We start from the raw sequence: 330 nt of genomic DNA on the forward strand, positions 1-330 counted from the left end.
GCAGGAAGGGCAGTCTGATCCGGGTACAGCAGTCCTGAGGGGGCGGAGCCTGGAGACGCTGGGGTCATGATGGAGGCGAGTCCTTCTGCGGAGGGGGCGGGGCCTGAGAAGTGGGAGGAGCATCAGAGGTTCAGACTTCCTGTCTATCGAGTTCCTACCGTCAGAAGGTGGTGCCGGTACCGACCGCTGGCCTGGCCATCCGCTGCCCTGGAGGATTCTGGGTAGGAGGAGGGGGGCTGCTGGGCCCGGCCGCTCTCAGGGAAGGGAGGGGGGGCCGCTGGGGGCAGAAGCACAGGAAGGAGTTATCACATCCCAGTTCAGACTGGTTTC

Source organism: Xiphophorus hellerii, chromosome 5, assembly GCF_003331165.1.
Source record: "Xiphophorus hellerii strain 12219 chromosome 5, Xiphophorus_hellerii-4.1, whole genome shotgun sequence".
Lineage (NCBI taxonomy): Eukaryota > Metazoa > Chordata > Actinopteri > Cyprinodontiformes > Poeciliidae > Xiphophorus > Xiphophorus hellerii.